The 8,622-nt window shown below is 43.4% G+C and overlaps 1 long non-coding RNA gene across 1 annotated transcript; it reads left to right on the top strand.

The window, feature by feature from the left end:
* Positions 1 to 1,026: 1,026 nt before the first annotated feature.
* Positions 1,027 to 8,382, top strand: LOC144119101 (uncharacterized). Its single transcript, XR_013312261.1, has 4 exons — positions 1,027 to 1,089; positions 1,624 to 1,699; positions 3,756 to 3,885; positions 8,324 to 8,382. It is a non-coding gene; the product is annotated as an uncharacterized LOC144119101 (long non-coding RNA).
* Positions 8,383 to 8,622: the final 240 nt, after the last annotated feature.

Below are 8,622 nucleotides of genomic sequence, written 5' to 3'. Positions count from 1 at the left end.
TTGAGGCATTGCTTGAGTACTTGTACGGCGAACACGTGTGAAGAACTCATTCAATAGGAAGGTGAGCAGGAGTGTGTTTTGGAAGCCAACGACCAGGATTTCGGCCTGTCAACATTGGCGAGTTTCAACGGGTAAGCCACGAAGAAAGACAGTGCTGCGACGTCTTGTCATCTGTAAAGGGAACGAAGACTGCTGCGCAGTTTTACTAAGCCCGGATGAATCGCATGACCGGTGAGTCCCGCTCTGCGTTTCTTTGCTAATGATCTGTATTCACACGCGCTATTTGTATGCGGCTATATAGGGATGTGAGTGGAGGCAGTCTGCATGCGGTTGCCGCAGCTATAATGCGGCGCCAAAAAACCAGAGCCCATATCGTGCGTGACAAGTGTCGTTCTCATTGTCTTTATGTGTGTGTTTAGTACTCGCGTGCCGTGGTAAATAAAAATGGCACCAGATATCACAACAGAGTTACGCTTTCGCTTGCTAGCGCTTCGACACTCGGTGCAAAAACATGGATTTGCACTGCGTAGAAGACGATGAGGGAGAAGTGCCGCGCGGCGGAGCGCTCGCGCTAGGCCAGCTGCGATCAGACACCGCACTAATTTGCTCAGGGTTAATACTCATCGGATTAGTGCATGTGCCTTAATATGCGTCATTCTAAATTCTGAGACAGTGATCGCATGCGAAAGGTTAGTTCATATTCATCGCCTTGTCATTTGTAAACTTGTCTGTGCTTCCCCAGTGGAACAGGATTTGAGGCAGTGTTTTGTCAAAGTTATATCAATCTTGCGTTTCCTGAGCTGTAAACGTTGATGCTTCCTCTCCTTCTGAGGACTGCTAGCTGTCGGATATGCAACTGCACAATTATTTAGGATTTCTACCTTTTTGCTATATCCCTCGCTTTTGTGGCCCGCATTCAAGTCGTTCGCCATTGTCGATGGTTTTTTTGTTACTTATTTTCGCTTTGTTATTTATTCTTGGTTGCGTGCCATCAGCTGTGGTGCCGGCAATTCTCCGAGCCCGGAACTCTTCCCAGGCACGGGATCCTACCCACAGACCTCCCTTCGCCGCACTCACGAGTGTTCTTTGGTATTTTTTTGTCTCTCTTGCCTTTACTTGCATTGCCAGTCGACAAATTTGTGCAGCTTTTAATTGTATGCAGATTTGTTAAACGCGCTAGCAATTTTTCTATGATGCCAAGCTGTGCTGTGAGATATCAAGCTTCTTGCTAGTGAAGGCATGCTTTTTTCCATTCTCTCTTCTCATTTAACCAAGGCAGACTGGTTGCAACTTTCAATTTAATACCTAGACATTGGTGCAAGGCACCATGATAGGAATTAATGAAAACCTGCACATCGTATATTCAAATTGGTGTGCGGTATTTCAGCCAGCTCATCTTTCAGTGAGGTTATAACAGTCATTGTGACTCTTCTCAAAGAATGTATATGGGTGCATTACATAAAATCTTTTCATTTGTTTTGTCATGGGCTAGCTCATTGGTTTTTTATTTACTTATATTACGTCTAAGTTTAATTTTTTAAGCAGTAGACGATTTCCTCTCTTGTCTTTCATGACATGGCTACAGCCACTGACAGCTGTTGCTCTGGATGTATTTATTTGCAGTTGCCAGCGGCCAGCATCTATTGGGCCATGCGTGCTTCCTGCCTTCGGCTGTGTCATCCCTCCTGATCCGTTCATGGTAGTTATTCTTTTTCAGTGATGCATATCTTAGCTGCCTATTTAGAAAAATATTTTCAATATAGGCTTGCAGCTTGGTTTAGAAATGCAAGAAACTCTACATGCACTTCACAGCAGTACCTCAGCTTATAATTACCGGAACTGTAGACTTGTACAAAATATAGTCGCTGATGTAGCTCTTGACGCAGCTGCTGTTAAAAAAACGTGCTTTGACATTGCACACCTGTTGCCTGGTATGCATATGTGTCCTCGAAATGGATCTATATGTTCATTTATCCCTTTAAAAACATTGTGCTCTACAATGATGGTTTACCAGTATTTCTGACACAGAGACCAGATTGTCAGTCAGTAATGTAACATTGCACGATGACACCAATCCTTGTATGATATAGCATCCTTGTAATGCACTAAGCAAGCTGCTGTCAGCACAGATTTATTGCTGGTTTATTGCCATAGCATATGGTTATACTGCACAGTTTGTACCTCTACCTTCTTAAAGCTGTATACTTGAAAAATTTAAAATTAGTTGAAGGAAAATTCAAGGAAATGTAACAGTAACTGTCTCACATTTTGGTGGACACTTCAACCGTGATATAAGGGAGGGATATAGAAGGGAAGTAATGAAGAGCTGATGCGCATGTTAGATGCCCCTCTTTAGTTAAACATACCTCGCAATTAACACATTTGGTGCAAAACAAACATGGGAGTTGCACGCTCACAAGCACCCTCATGTCAGTAAAACAAAGTGCCAATGTTGCCGTAATTTAGAGCTTTGCTCTTAAAAGAGCAGCTGACTGCTGCTCAAAGTTGAGAGCAAAAATATGTCTACTTTTCCTCATGTGCAGTCTGCGGTGCTGGTGCAATTTCCAATGGTGATTGACATTGAGTTGCATGATGCGCAGTTCGTTCCTGGAGTCAGTGATTTCGTCTGTCGTGTGAATGTGCTGTTAAAATTAGTGCAGAACAATGGTTCTCTAGTTCATTTTAGGTAACTGTGTCCTGTGCCACATGCTACCACCCTTTTTCCTCAAATTTCCTAATCTCATTTAGCCATCTGATTGCTACCCATTCATGCATTCACCTACTCTTGGAATCCTCCCAGTGGTTTAGTGTGGTATTGCTTATATCTTCTCTGCATTACACATGCATTGCACTTCCTCTTTTTTTGATTTAGTCAAGATATCTCTGTTCCTGTTGCTTGTATAAGCATAAGAGGCGACTCAAGTGCACCATCTGGGCTTGTGATGCTATGTGTAGGGCCCTTCGTTTTGAGTAAAACCTGGTTTATCCCTACTGTTTCACCAATAACGATTCTTAAAGATTAGGTTCAACCCAATTTCTGTGCAAATGTGCCTGTAAGAAAGTGTGGTTTGAAGGTGCACAAAGGCGAAGACCTGCTGGAGTGTAGTGGATGTCACATAATTCTTCTGACAGACTTTTTAAACAATTCTGGTTATTTTATTTCTCTTTTAATGTTTATTGTTGGTCGGTTGCTTATAATTTTTGGATAAACTGAAAACTACATGTACTGACTGGTATTTCATTCCAATAATTATACCCATTATTATGAAGCTGTGTTGGAAGGTAGGTGTGCATTTAGTATGCGTGCTTTGAATTTCAGTGATTGTTTCTGCAATGCAAAATGGAGGACAGGTCTCTGCTGTGCGAGTTTTTGCAGTGGAGTGAAAGTAGCTGGAGAAGCATTTGCTACTGTGTCACCCAGCCAAAAGTTCTCCCACAGACCACTGAGCTTCTGAATACCTATGGCTTAAAGCTCGAAGCTCTGGTTGCCCTTTCCGAGGTTTTCTGCATTAACGAGTGCAAGCCCAAGGGCTCAGAGCTAACAAGCATTTGAAACCATAGAGCTATTCACAGTAGTACTGGGGCCGTGCAGCAAGTCAGTATGAATTAGGTCGCAATAAACATGGTTTACTGTAGAAAGCTAGTGTGAAAAAATAGTTGCGCTCACAGAAACCGCTATTTCTTTCTTAGTCGGTCATTGAAACAAAGCAATGCATGTAAAATTTTATGTCACTGATCCCTCAATTTTTTTCCAGCTAAAGACCAAGAGTTGCATGGAAGTTGTGCAAGCCACCAAGTTGCGTGTGATTTTTGCCAGGGACCTGGAGCAGGCTGGGAAATTAGTGGATGGCCAGTGGTATTCACTCAGTAAGGCAAGCTTTTTCTGTAAGTACAGTTTTTGGCATGGCATTGCTTAGGAACGCATGCACTAATCTGACTACTCTATGCCCGCCCATGCTTCAAGAATAATGAAGTACATAAAAAAAATTGATTGCCGAAAAAAAATTGCCGCTTCTGTTATGTTTTTCAGGAAAGTATTTGCCATTTAAAGGGCTGTGAAAACCTTAAAACTTATTATGTGCTTGTTGTGGCTTATTTTATTCAAATTTCTTCCACGTCTATGTTGGCCTGACCTTGTAGCTTGTCTGCATGAGATTGGCTGCTACCTACAGTTTGCTTTTTTGTTGCTCCTTTATTGCCTGTCACAATCTTTACTTTGCGTGGCAGTGTCATGCAGTTTGGGAAGTAATCTGATCTTATTTCTGCATTGGCCTGTAGTGCAAGCTTTTGCATGTGGGGCAGGTTTATGGTGTCCTTTTGTTTGCTGTAACTGCAGTTTGGCCATGAGGGTTAGAGGCTTAGTCCTTTTTTTATTTTGATGCAGTGTCATATACTTCATGCATAAATTAATGAAGTAAGCACTATATTTTGTAATAAATGAACATTCATTATAGCTGTGGCCATTATAAGTGCACTTGACTCTAAAATGGCTTTCTTTCGGCATTCAGTATTACATCTTAAAACCAGCCGGAAGACACAAAACAGGAGAAGAGATGAGCACAAGATGAGGCTGGTCTAACAACTGAAATTTTATTGAAGGAAAGTGGCAAAAGAAGACCTGCAAAGAGATTCAATCACGCAAGACCCCAAAGCAGTGAGAGGGCAAAAAATAACCGAAAGGCAATGACGTACTAGTAAACCATCTAAAAAACTAATTCCTTATAGTGCAGGTTCACCGATGGTTTAGCCAGGCACTTGTTTTTAGCCTTACTGATGTAGTAAGCCTCAACTATATCAGGACAGATTTATCACTTCCCTAAACCACTGATGTGCCGCAGAAATCAGGCGTGCAAAGAGAAAGGTCGTCCTCCGATTGCGTTCACGAGATTGAACGTGCAGTCTCAGGTGAGAATTCGCCTTCCTCTCTATACAGTGAAAGTGCTCTCAGCCAGGCGCACATTCAGATATCTGCTTGCCTGCCCATAGTAGTTTCAGCTACGAGGCAGTGGAATGCAAAAAACCGGTTTACTTTTGCAAGTGGTGAACATTTTTTATCTGCCACTATGCATAGCAGACGATTACCCGTAGTTGTATCAAGCCTAGTTTGAACGAAGAAGCAAAGGGCTCCTACCTTACTTTTAGCGGTCAAGACAACAGCAACATCATACCTTGGTGGAACTTTCTTGGGATGGTGCGAAATGGCGTGAAGGTAAGGTATAGAGCCCGACTTTTTGTGCTGCTAAACTCAGTCAGCATCATGTGAACGGTGTTCCGTTCCCTCGAGATAGTAAAAACACACTCTGACAGGTGCGCAAGATGGGCAAGTGGGAACCCAGGTGCCATTGGCTTGGAAACCTGCTCCGAGAATGCATTCTAAACACTGTGTAGGCATGACTTCCATAAAGCAGTCGCGATGCATGTGATTGCCAACCTGTCTTTCACTAGCCTCGAGTGGTTCAACTCGTAGCTAAGAGGCTTCCTGGTCTTGGGCTTTACCGCCAACATATGTGGTCGTCCGCAAAGCGTGGTCTTGGGCTTTACCGCCAACATATGTGGTCGTCCGCAAAGCGCAGATCTAAGTCAAGAAGCTACAAACGGTCATTCTTAGTGAAATTCAGACCTAAAACGTCTTGTGCCAACTTATCTGAGCCCTCCTTGTGCAAAAAAAATTAGGTAGCTATCAACATAACGAAATGCTAATATGCCGAGGCCTTCCAAACAGGGCTTTGATGCGGTATCGACTCTGGACAGAGGAATGTCGCGGACGAACAGTGCAACCTGGGACCCTCTGCATATGCCCGATTTCTGATGTAAATACCGCCTTGCCAACTCACAAAAGTGGAGTTCTGTGGAGTTCTACTTTCTTGTGGACAGCAACCTGGGCAGGTGCTCTGCAGTGAGCATCGACATGGAGGGCCTGCACTATTCATTGTCACATGATAGACCTATGCGGTATGTGCAAACTGCACTAGGGTGAACAATGAACATGCTTTTACAGATAATTGCGTGATTTCGGTTGCTGGCTTCTTGGGGCTGTTGTCCTTTTACTGTAAATCCGCATTTGTCAGTTGGCAGGGCGGTATTTACTCGCAGGTCGTACCTTTGCTCAGCAACATTTTTTTGTCTAAAGTCAATAAGACATTAGAGCCCTCTTTGGAAGACCTTGGCATAGTAGCATTTCGTTATGTTCATGACTGTAATTTTTCTGGACATAGAAGGCTCAGATAAGTTGGCACAAGATGTTTTAGGAGTCTTTGAGGCATGCGGTCAAGGCCTGTCTTTTACATCAGAATTGTCTAAGCAGAACCGTTAGCAGTTTCTTGATGCAGACTTGCGCTTTGTGGACGAATATGTTTGTCGGGGCTACAGCTAACGATCGGGGAAGGCTCTTTTTAGCTACGAGTCGGACCACTCGTTGTTGGGGAAGGATGGTGAAGAGGTGTATTTGTCGCTGGTTAAGGTCAGTAAAGATGGAAACACTTGATGGGTGTGCAATTGTGTGCATGATATCAGCTTTAGATAAGTCATGCCATAACTGCTGAAGACGCATTCTTGTAGCAGGTTTCCAAGCAGCTGGGTTCCCACTTGCCCATGTCAACAACCTGTCATAGTATGTTTTCACTCGCTTGAGGGTAAGGAGCACATACTCCGATGATGCTGATACACCTTACCTCCACAGTATTTCAGTCTCAAGAAAGTCGCGGGAAAGCGTAATGCTGCTGTGGTCTTAACAGCGAAGTGCAAGACAGGAGGCCTTTGCGCCGCCATTAAAAAGGCTTGATAAAACTGGGTACATGTCCACAATGGACAGTGTCACAAAAAACGGTTCACCACTTGCAAAAGTAATGGAGTTTATTGCGTTCCACTGCCTTATGGCTGCAACTAATATGGGCAGACAGGCAGATATTTGAATTTGCACTTGACTGAGCACTTTACTCTATAGGGGGAAGGCAAATTCTAATCTGGCACTGTATGCTTAATCTTGTGAATGCAAATCTGAGGATGACATGTCTCTTTGCACGCCTAATTTCCACGACACATCAGTGGTTTATGGAAGGGATAAATCTGTTGGTAGATAGTTGAGGCTTACTACATCGGTAAGGCTAAGGACACGTGTGGCTAAGCCATCGGAAAACCTTCACCTTAAGGAATGTGCTTTTTTAGATGATTCATTAGTATGCCAGTGACCTTTGATTGCACTTCGCCCTTTCACTGCATTGGGTTATTGTGCGCTTGTATCTCTTCGCGGGTCTCCTTTTGCGGCTTTCCTTCAATGATGCCGCCGCAGTGGCTCAGTGGTTATGGCGCTCGGCTGCGGTCCCAAAAGACGCAGGTTCGATCCTGGCCGCACCAGTCAAATTTCAATGGAGGCGAAATTTTAGAGGCCCGTGTACTGTGCGTTGTCAGTGCACGCTAATGAACCCCAGGTGGTCGAAATTTCTGGAGCCCTCCACTACGGCGTCCCTCATAGCCCGAGTCGCTTTGGGACGTTAAACCCTCACAAATCAAATAATCAAAATCTTCAATTAAATTTTTGTTAGTCCCGCCTCTTGAGCTCATGTCTTCTTGTGTGTTCTGGCTAGTTTTAAGGTGAGTCAGTACCAACTCGGCCAGTCTTAAGCCTTGTTCAGTATTACAACATTTTGAATAAAGTGAGAAGTTCACTAGGCTATGTTGCCGGGGATCGTGTCCGCAGCAGTTGTGGGCAACTCAGAAGAGATAGCGTCATACGATTGGTTGTGTAATTGGCAGAGGATGATGTCAGGATGCTGCTCGAAAAGAAAATTTCATAATCGGATAATTGTTTACAGCCAAAAATGTCCAAAAAGTGGCTGGGCCAGAGAAAAAGAGCCGCGAAATTTGAAAACGCTGAAAGTAGGTGGAGCTACAGCGTAGTGCCAAGTTTGAAAAACTGGAAGTATGGACAAAGCCAAAGCTTGGCGCCAAGTTTGAAAACTCGAAATGTGCAATCACGTGACCAGTGATAAGTGTCCTATAGTTAACCAGGAGATAGGAAAAAGAATGATAAATTAGAGCCAATTAGGTAATTATTTAGAAGCGAAAGGCAATGAACGCGTGATTAGACTGGGCGGGTATTCAGTGAGTGGGCTGGAATGATCCGTGGAGGGAAATTTGGAAACTCGAAATCGTTGCTGGGATGAAATGAGGGTAAAATAAGAGTTAATTGATAACCAATCAAGTCAACAAGAAAACAACCATGGCGCCAAATTTGAAAGGCGACCAGTGTCGAGGAAGCATCAACGCTTTCACATTTTTTTCTGCGCAGGTAGCAGCGGTGATCTCTATTTTTTGTTTTTTTCAGCCAAGACAAAAACCATTTTTCTTGGCTCATGGGCGATGTATCTAGGAACTTGGGGCCAGGACAACGCTGGACAGCATGCATCAGCAAGATCGAAAAAATAGAACGAAACAGTAAATAAATATTGATCATTTTCATTTCAATTCTAGTGGTTTTGTGAACGAATTAATCTGGAATGCACAAAGCTTGTGTTAATTGATAGGCGACCATTAACAAGCTGTGAATTTTTGTGCATAGCCTACTCCAGAACACAAATCCTGTGTTAATTGACAGGTGACAGTAACGACTGTTACACAGTGTAC

Source organism: Amblyomma americanum, chromosome 2, assembly GCF_052857255.1.
Source record: "Amblyomma americanum isolate KBUSLIRL-KWMA chromosome 2, ASM5285725v1, whole genome shotgun sequence".
NCBI classification, from domain to species: domain Eukaryota; kingdom Metazoa; phylum Arthropoda; class Arachnida; order Ixodida; family Ixodidae; genus Amblyomma; species Amblyomma americanum.
The sequence above is the reverse complement of the archived record's forward strand: the minus strand, read 5'-3'. Positions and strand labels throughout refer to the sequence as shown.